General features: G+C 47.6%; 1 long non-coding RNA gene across 1 annotated transcript in view; it reads right to left on the reverse strand.

Moving 5' to 3' along the window:
* Window positions 1-6,359: 6,359 nt before the first annotated feature.
* The window catches only part of LOC121100218, a 136,462-nt gene continuing 120,672 nt past the window's right edge, over window positions 6,360-22,149 (reverse strand). Inside the window, exons 4-7 of the long non-coding RNA XR_005831962.1 lie at window positions 10,319-10,472; window positions 7,790-8,037; window positions 7,517-7,626; window positions 6,360-6,761 (exon numbers count right to left, since the gene is read on the reverse strand). This is a non-coding gene — a long non-coding RNA (uncharacterized LOC121100218). The remainder of the gene's footprint in view (window positions 6,762-7,516; window positions 7,627-7,789; window positions 8,038-10,318; window positions 10,473-22,149) is intronic.

A 22,149-nucleotide genomic window follows, 5' to 3' on the forward strand; every position in this document is an offset into this window, starting at 1 on the left:
ACCACGCAAGGTCCATGGAAGTGCCCTTGGATAGTGCTGCTGGCTCGAGGCTATTCTGCCCAGACCCATGCTGTGGCCAAGCCACTGTGGGAAGCCCTCAGCTTCGGGTCCTCACCCCACTGTGACCATGGGGTTGACATCCATCCTATCCATCCCCATTCTCCTCAGCCTCAGCCAGGATCCCAGGCCTCTTCCTATACCCACTGGCTCCCAGACTCCATCCCCACACTACTCTATTCATCTTCTCACTGGCCTGGCCCCTGTCTTATTCTCCCTCATCTTCTCACTGCTCCATGATAATAAATCCTCTGTACCCTTTGCCTTTTCCTGGAACATTCCCTTCTCTCGGCCTGCTGTCCTCTCAGTTGGGGGCTGCTATTACCCTATACCTCCCTCAGAGTCGGGGATCAGTCTGAAAGCTTCCTGGTTCCCCAAGCCATTCCTATACTTCCCTTCATCTTGTGAAAGCCCCTGCTCCTTTAGGCTCATACCATTCGGCCCCCTCCCCTTCCCTGATGTTCTCCAGGCCTCCTGGTCAACCCACTCAATCATTAACCACCTTGGTTCCTGAGCTCCTAGATGCCCTTTGCACCCCAACTCCCTCATCATTCTTGGGACTTCATCATCCCTGAGGATTATTTTTCTAGGATCCCAATCTGAACCTCGTTGCCAAGAACACTTTCAGACCTCAGCTGCCCACTCCCTTCCCAAATACCAAACCCAGCATCTCAATCTATGGCCAACATTTCCTGTCTTTTCAGCTTCCTCAAGCCTTGCTACAACAATTCTTTGTCCTCTTCATGAACACAGACCTACTGGGCCCAGTTCTTTCTCACTAACCATGAGTGTTCTTCTGGCTTCATTTCCCTTTCTTTCTGTCCTGGATTCCGTGGTCCTTCACTGGAATCACCCCCTTGCACACACCTCCAGCTCCCTCACTACTCCAGCCCTTCTTTGCGCTTTACCCAACTTGCCATGATGCTTGGCCTTAGTACAAGGCTCTTCATAGTTTGTAGAGCTCTGGGAGCTACATGATTTCATTTGGGCATTTGGGTGGTCATATATGGTGTAGGGCAGGTATTCATATTTTTGTCATACAGATGAGGTACTAAGCCCAAAGAGGTGAAGTGGCTTTTCCAGAGATGCCCAAAGCTGAGCCTCAAACCTGTGCCTCCTGGCCCCAGGTCCACCTCGCCTCTTGAAGGCAGCCCATCTAGAATAGGTTGGGATTTGGATACCTGGTGATGGGAGTGAGAGTGGGGGCAGGCACCCCAGCAGAGGGGAGATTGTTCCTTCATGGTGATGGGGGCAGGAAAGGTGGTGGTCCAGAGCGGGACTGTGGTGCTCCTCCCAGGCCCCTTAGAGGCTGAGAAATCCTTCCTCACAGGCTGCCTTGCAGAGGTGCACTGGTTGCGAAATGCAAAACCAGATGCCATTGGTAAAGCACACTGTCTGACACAGCATTCCTCTGGCTTCCCAGCCTTCTGCAAATCCCATTTCTTTCCGTGTTGGGGCTCAGGGGGCTGAGGTCTCTGCAGCACTCTACACGTCAAAGACACCACCAGGTTTCCCAGCAGAGCCCTCAGAGACTTCTAACCAGCCTCTGACAATAAAATCACTTTTAAATAAAAACCAAGACTCGATATTTGGCAGAAAAGGGATTAACAGGATCAGTGGTGCGGGGGATGACATCATGATATTTTTGTTGGCACTTCCCCAGCTCAAGTGTGAGGAGTCTGGGCATGGAGGGAGGATATATACTTTTTTTCTTTTCAGTGGACTTGGCTGCTCTGAGTCTAGATCTGGAAAATCCAGGGAGCTGGAGGGAGGTGGCATGGTTGGGGGTGACCTTCCAGCAGGGGCAGGGCATCCACTGGCCTGCGGGGGTGAGCACACTGGGCCTGTCAGGGTAGAGCAGGGACTGGAGAGTCATTCTCTTGGGGCCTCAGTCAACAGGAGAGGAGAGGCCCTGTTTGGGGACCGGGCGCTGAACTTAGAGAAAGGTGCCAAAGTGGGCAAATGTCCTGGTCCAACCAGCAGGAGAGACAGGTTGACCTAGAGAAGCATATGGCCCGACCCTTCCCCATGCAGACCTCTGGGTGCTGTGGCCACTAGAGATGCCCACAATGACAGGGCCATGAGAGTCTTAGAGAACACTGATCCAATGGGTGCTAAACTTATTCTGTTTTTTAGTTAAGGAACTCTTGTTTCAAATGAGCTACTGAGGACTGGAGGAGGAATTGCTGCAAGGCTTGGCACTTCCTGGCTGTGCCTGCCTGGCTCCTGAGGCTGCCTTGGAATCTACCAAGAAATACAATTGAAAAGCCCATCATTTATTAAATGAACACTTACTAAGTGCCTGCTCCATACCTGGCACTTCTCCAGGCATAGAGAGTGCCGTGGTGAGCCAAACCAGCCCCCTCACCCCCTGGGGCTGCGAAAGACACACATTAATTAAATAATGACACAAATAAATGTTAACTCCCTCCTCCTCCGAACTGTATGAAGGAACTGGTTTGGGAAGTGCCAGATTCTTAGTGGGGCACTCAAGGCTCTGGGCTACGAAGCCCAAGCTGGCTCTCCAGCATTGGTCCACCTTGCTCTCCTACTTAACCCGAGGCACCATCCAGACCTTTGGTGCATTGCCCCATGTATAACTTTCTTTTCCCACCCCCGGTTTCCCTTGGGCTGCCTCATTTCCCCTCTCCTCCTTTCTCCCCTCCAGCTATCTCTGCCACCCCTGGAGGGACCCATGATAATCCCACATGTTAACAAAGTCTCCTCAGTTCGAGGGGACCCTGCCAGTCCTCTTCAGCACTTCTGCCTGGTCCAGAGAGGAGGGGAGAGGCCAGCACTGGTACAGGAGCTAGAAACCTGGGCAGAATCCTTGTCCTGTTCCTGAGATGTTAGGTGTTACCCAACCTCACAGAGATGCCCATGAACTCACCTTGGACTGGTTTGATCCCCTCAGGTGTACACAGTTCCTTTCCTCAAGAAACTCCCTGAAGGCCAGGATTGACTCTCCTTCTCTGTCTTCTCCCAGTACCAAGTTCAGGGCCTTGAGCTCCTTAGGGGCCTACCATGACATTTGTTCATTGACCAGCACATTTTGTTATGAGCTCCTGGGCTGGCGTCTCTCACTTGCTCATTGCTGCCTCACCACTGGTTCCAGTCCAGCAGCTCTGAGTTTTCTTTTCATGAGGAGACTGAAGGCACCTCCTTCTGGAATCACATTCATAGCCTCAAACATATATTGGGTACCTACTGCATACCAAGCCTGTGCTAGGAATGACATCTTCTCTTCCCTCCAAAGAGTGTAGGGTCTAAGAGAGGAAGCAGACAAGGAAAGCAACAATGGTGTATCATGTGCTGGGGAGAGTTGGGGAAGCTACGAAGACGTGGAGGCCCCTCCCATCCTCCTTCAGAAGGCAGCGTCCACCCATCTACAGGAGCGAGCGAAGGTTGGGTTATCTGTCTGTCCTCTCAGGGCCTCTCCTGGTATTGTGGGTCTGCCTCCGTGAACCCCAAGCCACCCACTGGACGCTTGAGAAGCTAATGGTCCCTCTTCTCTGAGGTCAGTGACTAGATGAGCATTCCTTTGCTACCCCATCTTTTTGGGCTTCCTAAAATAGCCACATCATGCTGAACAGGCATGAGCTGAATTCTCTACTGAAGGGTTCCAACTATTATGGGTTCTGAAGGGTTCTTCCCCTATTCTGACATAGGGGAAGAAAAACCCAATTTCTTGTTAATTTAAACTTTCCCGTGAATCTTAAAGGAAAGGCACTGAAATCTAAGTCTATCACAAGCAGGTGTCCCTGATGACATCCCTTTACACCTGACCTATTTTACCAAACCCTGAGTTTCTCCTATATTTTGGCAAGTCCAGGTCTTCAGATCTCTACGTAACTCCTTTGGGAATCCTCTCTTCCTCTCTATTTGAAGTTTCTAACTTCCATCCTCTGATACCCCTGCCCTGGGACATTCATTCTGGACTATTTCCCATTCAGCCACCCTCTCATCTCCAATCCCTCTCAGGGCCCCTCAAATCCTAGAGACCAGCCAGGACCAAGGCGGGAGAAGCTCCAAGCCCTGCAGCCCATGGGCAGCAGAAGATAAGGGTCCTTCTCTTTGGATTTCTTTTTTTTTTTTTAATGATTTTTTATTATATTATGTTAGTCACCATACAGTACATCCCCGGTTTCCGATGTAAGGCTCGATGATTCATTAGTTGCGTATAACACCCAGTGCACCATGCAATATGTGCCCTCCTTACTACCCATCACCAGTCTATCCCATTCCTCCACGCCCCTCCCCTCTGAGGCCCTCAGTTTGTTTCTCATAGTCCATAATCTCTTTGGATTTCTTTTCAACATTCCCACCAGTGTGAGCTGTAAACAAATGGGTTCCATGATCTAGTAAAGCTACTGAATATGAATATGCATTTCTCCCCAAGACAATCATTAATTTTGGGAGATAGCATTGTTTAAACCATGCAAGACAAATCCAGCCATTTAGTGGAGTGCTGGAGGTAGCCCATCCTGGCTTACAAGAGCTGGTTGATACGTTTTTAGGAATTTTGCAAGCCGGTTGTTAAACATTATCATTCTGAAGTAGTAAATTATATAAATATAAGCAAATACATCATACTAGAAACAAATTAAATAAGTGCTAAAAATGCAGTACCTTCTAATGGTTTTACTCTACTATCATCTATGTTCTTGAAGTCATTTCCATCTCTTGCCTCGGTGTGGCGAGATACCGTGTGTGCGCTGCGGCGGGGTACCACTATCCAACTCCACCTTCAGTGACATCACACTGGTAGCTAGAAGTCAGCCATGGTGGGAATATTGACACCATGGAAATTGGCAAACGTCACCCATTGGAGTTCCCCTCCCCCTACCCAGAGCTGGTTGATAAACTTTAGCAGCTCTTCACTGAGTAAGGCCACGTGTCCTCAACGGGCATGGCACTCCTCTGCCTTCCTCAGGATGCCACGTCATTTTGCAGGGCTGCACTTGGCCTCTTGCCTGCCCTGCCTGGCGCCTTTTAGAACTAACAGCTCCTAATGGCAGCTGCCTTAATTACTCAAGGAAGGACTGAGTCACTATCTTAGGAGATGGAAGAGTTGACAGTTGGTTCTGGAAATGAGAAGTGTGTGTTGAATGCTCGGTGAGCGGTGAGCACCGGCCCTAGATCAGCCTGGGGGAGGAGACTTGGGGCAGCTTTGCCTGGGGAAGTGGGGCTGGGGCTAAGGGGGACGTCATATTCCTGGAGGGTGTGGGGCTTGCGTGGCGGGCTGGGTAAAGTCAGAGAACAAGCCTGGTGCCTCTCTCGACAGCATCAGCTTACTCAGCGGTAAGTAACTAAAAACATTGTTCCTATCAATGAAACACACATGCAAATACTATGTAGAGAGTACAACATTGGGATGAATTTTTAAATGAAAACAGGAGACTGCAAAGACATTTTTCCTCCATGACAGGCTCCTCCAGGCCATGGCTCCAGACCCCAGAAGCACCTAGTCCTTCTCTGGCATGAAGTCTTCAGACAGAAAAAAATTGAGCACCATTGAACTACAGGTCTTTGAGATATCCATAGGAATGAACCGAACAGAGGCTGGGAGAAAGTGGCTAGGGCATTCTAGAAAGCAGAATTCAGTAGAAAAGAGCAAGGGCTTGGATCGGATTCCTTGGGCTGGAATTCCTGCTCTGCTCCTTATTAGCTGTGAAGTATTAGGTGGGTTACTTAACTGTTCTGTGCCTGCATTTCCCACAGCTGTCAACGGAGGCCAGTGAGAGTGCCTAACGAGGAGGTCGTTTCAGAGGTGAAATTAGAGGTGTGTACGGCACTTGGAGCAGCCTTAGCGCTTGTTCTTTCCAGTCGTTTCAAGCAGAGGGAACAGCATGAGCAAAGTCCAAAGCCTGGACAGGCTGCTCCACGTGGTGAGGGCGTGGTATGCGTATGGTGGAAGGTGAGGTTGAAGCGCTGTCTGGACTCATGGCTCTCAACTCACTTGACCTCTTGGGTCTTCCCTACACAGGGGAGGGGGGTGAGCTTGCTAACCACCGAGGTCCATTCTGGTGCCCACAGCCTATGTCTTATTGCATCCTTTATCTACCTCTTATTTCTGAATACCACATAGAACATTCAGGTCCCCCCTGCTTAGGGATTTAATATATTTTTACGTTGCTCACCAGTTACTTTATGAACTAGTCTTCCCATCCCCAAACAAAGGAAAGTATATATTTAATTTAAAATGCTAAGGTGAAGAGATAATCTAGATACAGTTGTCTTTTTTAAAAAAAAATTCATTTGGCTAATTTCACAGCAAAGTATGGCACAACACATGAGAACAGAAGAACTCTGTGGTCTGCGGAATTAAGAGAGATTTGGGTAAAAATCCTGGCCCACCAAAGTTGTTTCTTCTTCGACCTTTAGTTTCTTCCTGTCTGCAATGGGCTGCTGATAAAAGGACGGACCTCCCAGGGCTGCTGTGAGAAGTTAAATGACCTACGTCAGGTCCGACTCTGAGAGAGCAAGGTCAACTTCCCGTTGCTCCTCCAGACGCTGCTCAGGAAGGAGGAGGCTGAAGCTGGCTCTCTCCCTGCTGGGCATCATCACCATCAGTAGGCCGTGTCCCTCGACCCCTTGTCACGGCCTGGGGAGCTTCGTGCCATCCACCCCGGGGCACTGCATTCTCCTACGTGGGTCCCCCGTACTCCCCAGTCTCAGGATGATGAGCCAGTCAGAGCTCTTAGCTGCAAGCGAGCAGAAGTCATTCTTAGGAGGAGCGGGTTCCCCTCACTGAGTGCTCTCTGGGGAGAACAGGTGCCCAGTGGGGTAAGTGGCCCTGTCAGAAAGGGCCTTTCTCTGGTCCTGACCTAGATGTAAAGTCGCACGTCTGAGGCTTGGAGGATTCTCTAAAACAACGAAAGAGCCCTGGAGGGGGTCAGGGCACTGGCTGGGGCTCCTGTCTCACTGCTGTGTTTCTGTGGGTGGACAGTGATGACTCTTCTCAGGACTCGGTTTCCTCCTCTGTAAAGCCAGATGATTGGGGTATCATTTCCCAAGGCGGCAACACATTGCTGCAAACCAGGTGGCTAAGCACCACAGGAATTTATCCTCTCACAGTTTGGAGGTTGGAAGTCTGAAATCAAGGTGACCGCAGGTCACGCTCCCTCTGAAGCTTCTAGGGGAGAATCCTGCCTTGTCTTCCAGTTCCTGGGAGTTCCTGGTATTCCTTGGTGTGGTGGCATAGCTCCAATTTCTGCTTCCACCTCGACATGGCCTTTTTCCCTGTGTGTGTCTCAGTGTGTCCTCCCTTTTTCCTATAAGGACGCCATCCCTGGACTTAGGGCCCACCCCTCAACCAGATCCTTAACTAATTACATCTGCAAAGACCTCGTTTCTAAATAAGGTCACATTCTAAGATTCAGGTGGCTGTGAGTTTTGTGTGTGGGCGGACACTATTCAACCCAATACAGTTGGATTATAGGGTCTCGATAGTTCTTACCAGTCCCAGGCCTTTGGAAGTCAGTGGGTACGCAGAATTCCCTGGCCAGGCACCTCTCTTCTGCTGGGACTCCTTTGGTAGAGATTGGGTGAGGCAGGATATCTTCTGAGCTGTGCGAAGGGGAGTCATGAATTACCAGGTTGGTAATTGCCACCAGTGGGACTGCCACTACTCAGCACTATATCATATCCCCCTCTTCTTCTCTCCCTCCTCTCACCACTGGACATGCCTCCACCTTCCTGCACCCCTCTTCCCCCAGCTCTTACTACTGACCTGTGTTGGATCCTGTCTGTGTTCTGGTCGCCGAGCTAGATACACCCATCACTTTCTTCCGCTGGCACTGTGAAATCAGTAAGATTACCACTGCCATTGAAAGTTACAAAACTGGGCACGGAATGGCAGAATCAGGATCTGAACGCAGGTCCGGCAGATCTGAAGCTCACGCGCTTACCACGCACCTGGAAGATTCGGCAGCAGAAACAGGCCCCAGCCTCTGGCTTTCATTTGGCATTACTTGTTTTCTAGGCAAGATTGTGAAACTGTCGAATTAGTTTACAAGATTTCCCTGTGAATTGCCTGATCTCTCTTCCTTCCTCTCCATGCCTTAAACCCCCATGGTGGAATCTGGTACCCTAAGGTGGGCTCCGGCCCCTTCAATTTCTTAGACCCCTCACTTCCACCAAGGTAACAGTGTCTGGTAACAACGTAAGATGCTGCCCTTGCTTCACTCTCAGCCTCCAAGGGTCTCTGTGTTGTTCTTAGCACATGGCCCTACGTGTGGAAAGCAATTTCCTCCACTCACTCTTCTTCCCTCTCCCCTGTCCTTCTAAAGGCACGGCTGGGCCCCGCTTGTTTGACCAGGGCACAGGTTCCTGCTCTGTTATGACAACTTCTATCATAAAAGTGTACAGTCTTGGGGCACCTGGGTGGCTCAGTTGGTTAAGTGTCGGCCTTTGGCTCAGGTCATGGTCTCAGGGTCCTGGGCTCCCTGCTCAGTGGAGAGCCTGTTTCTTCCTCTCCCTCTGCCTGCCACTTTCCCTGCTTGTGCTCTCTATCTCTCTGTCAAATAAAGAAATAAAATCGTTAAAAAAATAAAAGTATACAGTCTGAACTCTTAGTACATAGCAATTTTTCTTTGACCCAACACACTTAAAAAAACAAACAACAACTTAAACACACTCTTTAGCCAGGTCCTAAATAATAATATTGACAGAAACATGTTTTTTTTTTTTTTTTTATGTGTCACAGTTTTTCCAATACATTAAAAAAGTTTGTTCATTACAGCCTAATGTCACCTCCTGTACTCAGCGTATGGGAGTCACGTTGGTGGGGGAGCCAGTGTTCTGCTTAATTGAGGCATCCGCTAGAGATGCTGGGGGCTTTGGGGGAAACAGAAGTACATATTGATGTAACCCTTTGGGCAATCAGTGTGGTTATATGTGTCAGAAGCCTTACATTTCACTCTCTACTTACACTTCTAGAAAATAATTCTTGAAATTAGTCCTGAAGCAGATAAAACTTGATTTATTTCATAGTGCCACTTGCAAGTATTTACAGATTTACGAATTCCATAAGCAAATGTTCTGGCAGCCGGCTAGGGTTCCAGTGATGTGGCAAATGAACCATGATGTGTCCTTCTTTGTGGAATATTAGGTGACTATTAAAGTGAAACTTACTCCGTAAAATTAAATGGAAGAATCAGGGCATATACCCATGGCTATTAAACACTTAGGATGATCATTACTATGCAGAATAAAATATGCATAAAAGAAAGACGTAAGAGATAGTGCTGAAAGCTAGAATGCAGAGCTACAGTTTTTCCCCTCTATTTTCTCCCTCTGTATTATTTCCACGTTTTAAAAGGTAAGCTAATGGGGATGTACTGTATGGTGACTAACATAATATAATAAAAAATCATTATAAAAAAATTAAAAAAAATAAAAGGTAAGCTAAAGGGTGGGGGATTAAACCATTGACAAAATTATTTATGTATCTTTTATGTCCACTCTCTGGACAGGGACACTGCCATTGCAGTGATGGTCCCCGGTCTTTCAGTTCGAGCCACAGTCTCTAAAAAGGTGAGGCATAATGGGGTATAGAGGCCTGTCACATGAGTGCCTACAGAGGAACACTACAGATCGACAGGGAGTCCCCAGGAAAGGGACAGTGCTCACTGCTGCCCAGCAGCACCTGAAAACACATTGTCCTTTAAGAGAAATGTCCAGCCTGACATCTCAAATTACTGCCCAGGGCCAGGGGAAGAGAGGATAGAGATTCCCCAGGGGTGGGGTGCCTCCCCCTGGATGTCTTCAGGACAGTTCCTTTGGCCGTGGAGGTTCTGTAAGGCCCTGGCCAGCAAGCACCATGCGAGCCCCAGGGCAGGCACTGAGCCACCATTGTGGGAGCTAGGAAACAAGATGACGTGAATTAAGGAGAACAGAATGGCCATCACAACAAAATAGCTACTCTTTACTGAGTGCCTAAATGCATGTGCATACGGGGATACGGGAAATTTATCCTGTTTAACACTCATAAACCACCCTACCAGGGGAAAGGGTTATAGCCCCCATTTTGTGGGTGAGCAAACAGACACAGAGAGGTTTAGCAACTTCTGCAAGGTCACACAGACAGGATTCACAGTCAGGTCTCGCTGATTCATCACTTTTTCAGGGATGCTCCCTGGCTGTCCATGGAAGGGGTCTAATACTATTCATGCCCTCCCTGCTTCACCAGGTGTGGTAAAGCACCGGGTAATTGGAGATGTGGCAATAAATCAAGCAATGGCTTCTCAGGGATACAAACCACAAGTGCGGCTTCCATGTGCTTAAGTAAGTTCATCTTAGCCTTCTTTGGGGTTGCCCCAGTGCTCGGCCATGGAGAATGCCAGGATGCGCGGGAGGTGCTGAGACGCTGACGCGTACGCGTGGCTCCACTGTGGCCTCACGGACCAGGTTATCTAATAAAGGTTTTATATTTATATTTTATTAGGCAGTCATGTTGGTTACCTTCATATTAATAAGGAAAAGTATGGTTAGGAGCCCTTCCTTCTTCATGGCTCCCTCTCACTCATCAGGTTTCAGCCTGGGGCACACATGTGTGCTTAAAGCATTAACCCCTTAAACAGGATAGTAACCCTAAACACACACACACACACACACACACACACACACACAGTCCTTCACACTATAGCAATTTGCTGAAAACGCTGACTAAATCATATTAACCTAATTGCTAGGTTGAAATAATGGTAATGATGATGATAGTAATAATAAAAGAATTGCTCTCAAATTATTCTGAGTGATGTTGCAACACCAGCTGCCATACTCATTCCCCAAGAAGGAATTTGCATTTTCAGACTCAGTTCATACCAGGCAAACGGCGCCCTGGGAAGATAAATGACAGTCCTTAATGAGGTGTTCTCTTGCCTAGAGTGAAATCTTTCTGCAAAAGCAGGTGAGCACCAGTTTCCAGATAGGATTCAGGCCAAATGTCCAAATTTACAGACTTCCAGGAGGCGAATTAGAATATGAAATCTGCTAAACATCTTGGGCTCTGATTTCAAGTGGTTTCCTTTGGGGTGGCCTTGCACGTTAGCTGTGAGGGCCATTCCCCGGTAGGAATGGGCTCTCTGGCTCTCTCTGGCATGGAAAGGGTGGGAGCTTTTATGGAACACCTCTGGAAACCAGCGTGGGGGTCTTCTCTCCCGCCGTGGCAGGTGGGCCTCAGTCTGAAATGCCCCAGCTAATTAAAGACATAGGGTAGAGACAAAGGTCCTAAGGGGCTCTCCAAAAAGACTTACTGAGCACCCACTGAGTGTGGTTCTGCCTTGGGGAGATGGTCAGGATACAGCCCTTGCTGTCTGGAGTTTATAGCGAGTAAAGGAGAAACATCTACACAGATAACTAGTGCTCTAAAAAAGAAATGCTTTGGGAGCCAAGGGTAAGCTGAGTCAGTGACAACTGACAATGATCATTGAACTGGGTCTTCAAGTCTGAAAATGAATTCACCAGATGAGGTTAGAGGTGGGGAGGCCAGTTGGAGGGTAAGCAGGGGAAGAAGAGCATTCCTGACAGAGACAAAAAGCATAAGCAAAAGCAGGAAGGAATAAAAAGTATTGAGAAGTAATCCTGTCCAGCATGACGGCACCTCTCCTTCTGTCCACCTGCCCTAGTTTCCAGGGCACCCATCTGCTGCCTTAAGCCCACTCTCTTAAAATGCCCCTGTGCTATGAAGAGGTCCTTGGGGCAGTAACCATGTTTATATTGCTCTGTGCTGTGTCACATTTTATCATCATTCAGTTATAAAATCTTTTATAATTCCATGAGTCTTCTTTCTTTGACCCATTAATTATTTAGAAGTATATTTAGAAATTTTAACACATGAGTTTTGTGTGGAAATGGTTCAATTATTGACTCACAGCTTTATCGCTCTGACATCAGAGAATGTGACCTGTATAATATCAGTTCTTTAGTGCCTTGGGATATTTCCTTTGTGGCTAGGGTATACGACTGATTCCTGTAAGTAGGTAGTTGAAAAGCTATGAGATGCAAGGGTCTATAATTAACTGCTCAAATCTTCTATATCCTTCACAATTTTTTTGTCTGTTTGAACACCTTCTGGGAGAAGTGATTGCAATCTACCACTATGATTGTGGCTGGTCCATATCTCTTTATAATGTTGTAGGTTTTGCTGTATGTATTTTGAGGCTATACTGTAATATGCATATGGGTTCAGGAGAGTTCTACTTCCTGGTGAACTGTTCCCTTTGTCAAGAATTTCTTTACTGTCAAGTTTCTGTCTTAAGGCCTATTTTGTTTCAAATTAATATTGCTAAGTTGGCTTTTAGTGAATACTTACCTGGTATATTTTATTCTAATTTTCTGCTTTCAACTTTTTTGTCTCTTTGGTTTTAGATGTGTCTTTTGTGAACAGCTTTTAGCTGGATTCCAAGGCCTAGTCCAGTGCCTAGAACATAGTAGGTACTCAGTAATTATTTCTTGAATGACTTAATGGAAAAAATTAAATCCAATGTGAAAATTTGTCCTTTAGCAGATGTGTTTCATCTGTTTATATGTCATGATTACTGACATATTTGCCTTATACCCCTTTGTTTTCTAATTAAATATATCTTTCTTTCTCTTTTTCTCTGCTTTATTGCCTTAGATTGGCCAAAGATGCTTTATTTCCTTCTCTTCAAGCCTGAAAGTGATTTCTTTTCTTTTCTTTGCTTCAATAATGGCATAATCACTTTCACCATGCTTTCAGATTTGCATAAAGTCTTGTCAATTCAATATGAATATCCCCATTTTACAGAGAGAACAATTGAGATGCAGAGTTAAGTAACTTAAGGCCCAACAGCCAGTGACTAGCAAGTCTGAGATAAGAACCTGTCCTGTGTGATCTGGAGATTACGCACTCCCCACTGCAGGCCACACTGCCGACAGAGGCCAACTGCAGATTGCTGAAGGACGGTTATCACGGTGTTTCTTAGTCCTCCAGCCGTACTCTGGTCAGCAGACTTTGTTATCTCTCTGTGTCCTAGTGATAATTCAGAAATGGAAATGAATGAACACAGGCCCGGGGCCAAGTTCTGAGCAAGAGAAAGTCAAAAGCTGAGAAGTAAACAGAGCTCTTAAAACTCTCCAAAATGAAATCCTCTCCAAGCTGGATGACTGTCAACTTTTTTTTTAATGATATCTCAGATCTGACTCCTTAATTATTTGGGGGGATGCCTTCTCTTTTCCCAGCAGATAGTCGTCCACAGCCAGAGCCCTTTATGGAGCAGTACCTGTAGTTCTTGCCACTGTCTCTACACACTGCTCTCCAAATGCTTGTTCTTCCTTCAGACAGGTCGCTCCACTTTGATGCCCCCTTCTGAGGATGGGGATAAGTGAGAGGCGGAGACATGTGGCCACACAGTGGCCTTTGTAGGAAGGGAAGGACAGAAGCTTCTGAGGCAGTACTAACCCGCATGAGGCTCTGAGGAGGTCACCCAGGGAGGGGGCAGGTGCTATGAGCAGCATTACCCACAATCCCTCTGGCTTCCAGAGTTCCTGCTGCAGTACACAATGCCGAGTGGAATGATAATCCTGGTGTTAAATGTCCCGCTGGTTTTGCAGGGGTGCAGGTGCATCTTTGTCTGAAAGAGTGGCATTCCTTTTCAGGATGAGAGTAGGAAAGAATGTGACCGAATTCCCGAGATACCACGAAGGGACCTCGGCCATGCCCAGGAACTGCACCAGCATGGGTGTTTCCCGGCAACTGCAGTCCCGGGCTGGCCACAGGGCCTTACCAGTCCTGCTCAGGTTTTCATCTTTACGTGGAGCCACATGAAGGAGACTGGCTCTTGAGAGGCATTTTTCAAAGTGCATGACCTGAATCAGAATCACCTGGTTGGGGGAGGGGCAGAGGTATGCATCCTGAAGTGCTAATTTAGGGCTCTACCCTAGACTTATGGAATCAGAATCCTATTGGGGGGCGGTCCCAGGAATCCCCATTTTTAATAAGTGGACCCGATGATTTTGGTACTGTTCTGCAAGGGCATCTGCAGGTGCCTGAAACTTCCTGCAGGGTAGCCAAGCCGGCGTGAGGAGGCACACGGGAAGCCACCAGGAGTCCTGAGACCCAGCTTTCCCTTTGGCTTTGCTGTGTGACCTTGAGTAAGTCACTTCACCACCCTGGACTTCTTTTCCTCATCTGCTGAATAAGCTTCCAGAGCTTCTTAATGGCAAAACCGGGCCAGCACCACGGACTCAGGTCTTCATTTTGACACCTGAGTTTGAAGTGAGAACAGGACTTCTGAAAGGAGATAGTAATTAGAGCAAATTTCATTGTGCACAGTGTGTGCCAGGCTCTGGTGTACAGATCAAGGTAGATGAGCTCGTCTTCTCTCCACCATAGCCCTATGAATTTGATACTTTCCTAGTCCTATTTTACAGATTAGGGAATGGAGGCAAAGAAAAGTTCAAAGAAAAGTTAAGGTCTCATAGGTAGTAAGAAGTGGAACTGGATTCCAAACTCCAACTCCAGAGCCCTTGTTCTTAACAACAAAGATACACTATCTCTCAGCCATAAATGTCCGGCTGGCAATCGGAAATAGCGGACACAGCTAAGAGGTTTGATCATCTGGCAAATGCGGCAGTTCCCTAAATAGAGGTGACAGGTGGAAAGCCAGAGGAGCGTGGAAGGAGCAGAGAGCTGGAGGCCGATAAACACCTGCCGACCTAACCAACCCAGGGTAACACAGTCCTACCCCCTTCTAGAGGATTGTTCATGGGTCGGAGTACTCCGCCCTGCCTGCCCAGATCCCTCTGGGGATAATGGCTCTAACCCTACCCTTTCCTTTGTAGAGATCTGAGGGCAGAAATAGGTTCCCTGCTTTTTCCTAAGCTTTGAAGATCCCTTCAGGAAGTGAAACACTGACCACCATGAAACCAGACTCCCTTCACCAGAGGAGACTTGTCCGGCAGATGACACCAGCACCTAATTTGGCCTCAGGCGGAGACTGGGCCAGAATTTGGTGGTGGAAGCAGCAGGCTTGCTCAGAAGGTGCGGTTAGAGTGAGCGCCATCTCCTGCTCCTAGATGAGTGAGGGGTTGGATTTCCCAAGGAAGGGAAGGACCTCTCTCTTCTCAGTGTGCTCTCCCTGGGAAGGGGGGCTGTATTCCCTTTGCTGCCCTAGTGTCAACTCTCCCGTTCATGGTAAAGACTCTCCAATGTGTACATCTAGTCTGGGCCTTTCTGTGGAGCCCCAGACTGTTCGATCCAACAGCCTCTTAGACATCTCCCTGTAGAGGTCCTACTGATGACATACACTCCACATGTCTCCAACCAAATTCAGGCTCTTTGTCCTGACCCTTGCCCTCTTTTGCTCTTCTCTTGGTTAATGGAACCAGCTCACCAAGTTCTACGGTGTTTCCCATCACCTACAGGTGAAGCCCAGACTCCTGGCTCAGAAGCCGGGGAACTTTGGGAGGCAGACCCACTTACCTGCCCAGCCCCGGGCCCAGTCTTTGCATTCCAGACACACCTGTGCCCTTTAATACCTGTGTGTCTTTCCTCTGCCTAGTTTCCTCTGCCTTGTTTTTGTTAGAATGCCTTTTCTTGGTCTGGCAGTCTGATTGCACTTTCTTCCTTCAAGACCTGACTCAACTACTTTGAGAAGTCTTCCAAGATTACAACAACTCCTCCCCAGGAGAGTTCCTTTCCTCCTTGGAGTCCCCACGGCCCTTGTTGTGCACCACTAGCACACGTTTGTCACTTTGCATTGTTAATATCTGTGCACACGTCCTGCCCTCTGGACACCAAGCGTCTGAGCTTCTCCATGGAGTGGGCTATCTGTCATAGACATACATACTCAACTGTGTTCTCCATGTTGGATGAGTGCTCAGATGTGGCTGAATAAATGAATACATGATTCAATAACTAGGTCAGAATTCCTGGGAAAATGGACCTGTAGAACCTCAAAATTTTAACCAAAGCGTAAAATGGTCGAAAGGACAGATGCCTAGAGGGACTGCCCAGGGGTCGTACAGCCCAAGACTCTCAACATGTGTGATTCTCAACGTTTGGTCATGTGTGTGACCTCTGGGCACCCTTGGCCCACCCTTCTGTGCCTACCTCCTCTCCTGCTGTGCCTGATCCTGCAACAGTTCACCACCTTCTTGTCTGTGAGCCCAGTACACGCCCTTTGTTCTGGTCTCCCTGGAAACCATCCCTCCCCCGCTGCTTCTTCTAGGGAGCCTCTTCTGAGGAACTGGGATGGGGAACACAATGTGAGCTTTCCCAGAGCTCCAATTTCCAGCAACCTCCCCTTCCTGGCATTTCGGATTAACTGGCAGAGTGAGGACGGAGAAGCACAGGAGAGACCAGGTGTTCCTCTTGGTGCCGCTGAGCAGCGGGTCCCTAAACTCATTAGGGTCACCTGGGCCACGTGTTAGCTGTACAGCTCCTGGGCTCTATCCAGGGTGTGCTGAAGCAGAACCTCTAGACCCAGGCCCACAATCTCTGTTTTTAACAAGTGCCTTGGCTCGTTTTAAAAAAAATCATCAGACAAGTTAGGGAAACACTATGTTACAGTTTAGATGCCAAACAAATTAAATAAGCTTCTGTGAGGCTCATTTTGTGAGAGTGCCGTGTAATAATCATCTTTGCAGTGAAAATTTATTGGGCACTTACTATGTGCTTGGCACAACTTGAAGCCATTGATATATATTAACTCATTTGTTCTCTATTATAACCCACAAGGTAGGTACTACTATTAACTACTAACAGATGAGGCACGGAGAAGTGAAGGTACTTCACCCAAGGTCACCAGCTAGGAATTAGAGCACTAGGATTAAAATCCAATCGGTCTGGATCCTGAGTTTCTGCTCTTAGCCAACGACACACAGAAGATTAGCATTAGTAGAGTGGGCACATGCCGCTGCGTGCCGGTAGACACTGAGTAAATTCCCACTGAAAGGAGGAACTGGGAACAGGCGTAATGAGAATGTTTGATTTACTGGCCCCTTTCACTTGCAGATGGCCAGTTCTCTGCCATCAGTCACCTGTTCACTCCTACAGCACCCTGGGGGTGCAGCTCCAAGGTCAGCAGTGCTCTTTTGGTTCTGCGGTTGCAGAAATGAGGCCAAGAAGGGTCACAGTCAGGCTTCAGTGGGGACACCCACCTCCATCCGACTGATGGCTGGGGCAGTCTACACTCAGGGTTTCCTTTTCACGCTACACCATGGATTTCAGGCTCCAGGGATCTAGTGCAGTAAATCATTTATGGGAATATGTAAATTGGGTAACAGTAGTGATAATCAACCTAGGATGACTATCTGGGATGACAGCCGAAAGCTGGCTTCTGCTGCCATAATATCTCCCTCTCAGGGGCTTAAGTGGATCGCACTGGATTAGCTGGACTGCACTGCTCTGGGACCTCAGGTCAGCGCGCTTGTCCATCTCATCTCATGTTCCCAGGTGAATCCAGATGGATTCCAGGATATGTTCTAGTTGCTGCTGGCTGGAGAGAATTGCCCACTCTCTAAGAAAGCATCAAGGACTTGGGGTAGGGGAAGCTGACCTCACAAAGACCCCGAACACCATGGGGTAGAGTTTTGAGGGACTGCAGGCACTGGTGTTCCTTCTCTGGGCCACTGAGAGGTGAGGGGTGGGGAGGATGCTGGGGGTAGATCAGCTCTCCAGCTGTGTTGGCACCTGCTGGGCTCCAGACCCCAGCCTCCCTTGAGCTGTGCACCCGGGCCGCTCTAGCCATGGGCATGAAGAAGGATAGGAGTCTCTCATTCTCCTGAGAACTCTGAGGCAGTGAGGGGGAAGGCAGTCTCACCAGCAAGGGCCCCCCTACCTCTGTACACCCCACAATTCTACCCCATGGGTGCCTTCTTCTGTGGTGTGACTGAAAAGAATCCCTAGAAGCCCATCACACCTTGGCTCTGTGCTCCATTCACCCACCATTATGACCATAGAATCATCCCCTAAAAGGTCCCTTCTCAATACAACCTTGGGATCTGAGAGTAACCAGGCAATCCCTTGGTGGGGATGGACCCAGGAGTATGTCTCAGTCCTCTGTTAGGTAGCTAGAAGGGAGCAGATGAGGGAGCTCAGAGAAGGAGACCAGGAGAGGGCAGTTTCAAGGACAGAGGAGGGGAGGCAAAGGAAAAACAAGTAACGAAACAATCAGAATTTCACAACGGTGTCCCCATACCGCCCCAATCTTTCTGTCAGGTTTACTATGTTGGCTGCATATTGGAATCAAGGGGGACACTTCCCAACGGACCCATGACTGTCCTCTTCCACCACTCTGACTTTAGTGGTCTGGGGCAGGCCTGGCACCAGGATTTCTTATGGCTTCCTGGGTGGTTCAGACACAAGCCAGGGTTGAGCCCCACCGCCTTGAGAGTGGCTGCAGGCCTCCCAGCCGGGGTTGCTGCCTCATTCACTTCTATGCTCGCAGCTTCAGTCTGTGGAAAAAGCAATTTCTTTAGCTCTTTCACTAATGGCTGAGCTAAAAAGAGCTCCACAGGGAGAATTGACATCCCTAAAGTTCTGTGAGGCTAACCTGTACGCTCACGAGGGCGGGGACCACAGCTGACTTGTTTTCCCGGGAACTCAGCACTTTGTAACCGTGACTGTTTGGCATCAGTGTTAAAACAGCTCCTCATTTTCCTGAAATCCTTTGAGCTGGGAAAGCTCATTGCTACAAGTGACCTTTCGCTTGCTCAACAGCACAATGGGTTTAACAGCAATGACGTTTACCTCAAGGTACTGGCGGAAAGAGAGCTGGAAAGTCTGATTCAAACGCTAATGCAGCATGGCCCCCTCGCGCTGACGCACGGGCTCCTAGGCATCCTTTAAAACCTAGTTCAAACGTCATCCCTCTGTGAGTTCTTCACAAGGAGACTTCTGTGCTGTACGCATGACTCTACTATGGCACCTTCCGCTCTATGGTCAACACGTCAGTCGGCGGCTCCTAAGTCCTTCCTCCGCCAGGCACTGTGCCAAAGCTTTCCTGTGTCGATTAGACACCTACTCATCTGCCGCACGAGAATCTGAGGTCCTTGAGGGTGGAGGCTTAAAGATAAATCAGTATATTCCCTACAACGCCTAGAAGACTTCGCTTCTGGCAACTTCTTCCTGCAACTAAGAGGATGTCAGTGCTTGCGTTTCTGAGTCTTGAATAACTATTGGGGATTTATAGAAAAATGGGATTTTGGAGTTGGGAGAATAAGAGTGAGCAAAAGGCACGGTGAGTGGGAGCAGATGGCTTTACAATGTCAAGGGATGGAAGGAAAGTCACCTGGCCCCACAAGGGACTTGGAGTTGGAGAGTCAGGCTGTCTGGGATGAGGCCATTGCAGGTGGATGGCCAGGGCCATATAGCCCCGTGAACTGGGAAGAAGACAGAAGAAGATCCACTCCAGCATGGCAGGATGGTTACATAAACACAACCCCAAACTGAATCCATCTGAAGATTCAGAGTTTTTCTGCATCCTTGAGATCCCAAAGGGACCGAGTGGAGTGAGACAGTATCTCAGAGCCACAAAACAGAAAGGCATAAACCTAGATTAGAAGGTGGCTAAAGAGGGGCGCCTGGGTGGCACAGCGGTTAAGCGCCTGCCTTCGGCTCAGGGCGTGATCCTGGCGTTCTGGGATCGAGCCCCACATCAGGCTCCTCTGCTGAGAGCCTGCTTCTTCCTCTCCCACTCCCCCTGCTTGTGTTCCCTCTCTCACTGGCTGTCTCTATCTCTGTCGAATAAATAAATAAAATCTTAAAAAAAAAAAAAAGAAGGTGGTTAAGAAAACAGGGAGCATCTTATTGCACAGGGCAGCGGCAGTAGGGGTTAACCGATTACAAGCCTTTCATTAGAACTTCAGAGAAGGGAGCAGCTTTCCAGTGAAACCAGTGTGATTCTGATCCCTAAATTGACAAAGACAGTATTTCCAAGTGCATGCCTCATACACGAACTCTGCAAGATGTTAATAGGAATTATGTCAAATAGGGACGCCATGGCCGATCATTCTGGGAATGTGAGATTATACAAATTTAAGCACAGGTTTCTCTTTTTCTTTTTTTTTTAAACTCTAGTTTGTCTCAGAATCTCTAAAATGGGAATGTACCTTGTGAACCTTCAAGGGGGATATGTATTTTCCAAAGCAATTTCAACACAGAACTTCCCTCACTCTTCCTCCCCTCTCCTTTTTTCTCCTTCTCTTCCTTTCCCTTTTCTGGTAGAACTTATAGCAAGGGTGCTGCATAGAACACACTTTGGATCATGTTGCTATAAACTCACCTTGCAGTTGTAAAAATCCTAACTAGAACATGAAAGAATCAACTTCAATACTACCTTTAAGAATTTCACCAAGAAAAGGTGGATTTGATTTTAGCAATGTAAAGACATTTTAATATTAGGAAATTATGAAGGTAATTCCTAACGGCAAAGAGGTAAAATAAAAAAAATATCATAACCTCAACAGATAACGAAAATGTATCAGTATCCATTATGAATTCAATATCCATTTTTGACTTCAAAGTCTAAGAACTAAGATTACGAAAATATCTCCTTTATGGGATTAAAAATTATCCTGAGTAAATGAAGACAAGATCACTGGTTTCACTGCTATTGTTTAACATGGTTCTTGAAGTTGTACAGTCATTCACAAAACAAAATTATACATATAAAGGAGAAGATAAAATTATCATTATTTGCAGATGGTCTAATTATCTTCCTAGGAAAAAGAGGGAATCAACCGAAAACGTATTCAAATGATTGAGAGAGTAAGATAAGAGCTAGTAGCAGGATATATTTTCCAAATCAATAATTCAAAGTAGGAGCGTTTAGAGAAAAAAGATCCAATTCCCAATTTAAAAAAGAAAATGAAATAAAAACCTCAACCAGAAAGTACAGGACCCATTTGAAGGAAATCTTTTTACTTGATTGGAAGATATTAAAGAAGCCCTGACTAAATAGGTAGCCATCCAATATTTCTGGGTGGACACTGGAACATTGCAAAGATGCCAATTTTACCCAATTAATTGTAATGAACGTGCAATCCTGCAAAGTGTTGGCTTTAGTTGTTTATCACAATGAATCTAAAATTCATCAGGAAACAGAAACAGTGGAAAATAATTTTTTAAATCCTCAGAAAAAGAGGAAGGATTTGACCCATCAGAGATTAACGGCTACTATAAAACCATGACAATGCAAGCACTATGGAATGGGGGACTGGCAGGCATAGCAACGAAACCACACAGCCTTCAAGGACCCCCTGAAATATGTATATATGATACCCACATATCTGTGACTACACATACCCACTAAGACAAAGAACTGGAAAAAAATACTTTAAAGAGTTAATGGAGCTTTCTCAGAGTGGCGGGATTATGGCTTTTTACCTCTTTGTATTCTCTGTACTTTTCAGATTTTCTGTGCTGGGCATGTGTTAATTATCTAATTACAGACACATGAATTGCTGTGTGTGTGCACACCAGCGCGTGTGTATGCAGGCACTTAAATGATGTGCTCATTGCAATACGGCGCTCCCCGGGGCGAGAGCACCCATTTGCTGCCATGCCGATCTCTGCCTTCTCTACTGTGAGCTGCTGTGGGTAAAAGAGGGGGTGGTAATGAGGCCCAGGGGTGGAGGTGGAGGTGAGGATGAGGGGCCTCTGGGGGAGAAAAGGGTGCAGAGCAGAGAGGCATGGTGTGTGTACGAGCGTTGCCAGCTTCACAGTTTTGCCCTGAGCCGGGAATTATGAAGCCAGAACACAACAGAAAGTTGAGAGTTATTTTCCTTGGCAAAGGAGCTTTGCTCTGAGGTTGTAACATTGCCCTGAGGTTAAGTGATGGTGAGTGGAGAATGAGGGAGATATTGCCAGCTTGGATCTGAAAAATGTGCACCCTGTGATTTCAATAAAACCCCAGATTGGCGAGAGTTAGGGGAATGTTTGTAGAAGCTGGCCCTGAGCCTGGGGTGGGAACAGGAGTTGCTGGTGACCCCCGTGGGCTGCTGAAGCTCCCTGTCTATGGAACTGCACAGGATGGGGAGGGAGAGACCCTATGGCCTGTTACCATGCCAACCGCTCAGAGGCCTCACCCCTCCATCTGCCAGGCAGTGGTCAACTATGCTGAG

The sequence above is a fragment of the Ursus maritimus genome, unplaced genomic scaffold (genome assembly GCF_017311325.1).
Source record: "Ursus maritimus isolate PB19 unplaced genomic scaffold, ASM1731132v1 scaffold_35, whole genome shotgun sequence".
Classification (NCBI taxonomy): Eukaryota; Metazoa; Chordata; class Mammalia; order Carnivora; family Ursidae; genus Ursus; species Ursus maritimus.